A 233-nucleotide genomic window follows, 5' to 3' on the forward strand; every position below is an offset into this window, starting at 1 on the left:
CAACATCCATCTCCAGGAAGGGGAGCGGATGGCAGCCCTGGCAGCATCCTGCCTGGCAGAAGTGCCTGACTGAGGCTGCCCCTCAAACCAGCCCAGGGTAACTGTAAGTCCCCCAGTCCCTGACCTGGGGGGCTGCTGGAGAGGGCCGAAGCAGTCAGACAGCCCTGCCTGCGTTCATCCGGGCACGGATCAACGGGGGCGTGAGGGCAGGCACATCCGGCAGAACAGCATGC

The sequence above is a fragment of the Eurypyga helias genome, unplaced genomic scaffold (assembly GCF_000690775.1).
Source record: "Eurypyga helias isolate BGI_N326 unplaced genomic scaffold, ASM69077v1 scaffold24669, whole genome shotgun sequence".
Lineage (NCBI taxonomy): Eukaryota > Metazoa > Chordata > Aves > Eurypygiformes > Eurypygidae > Eurypyga > Eurypyga helias.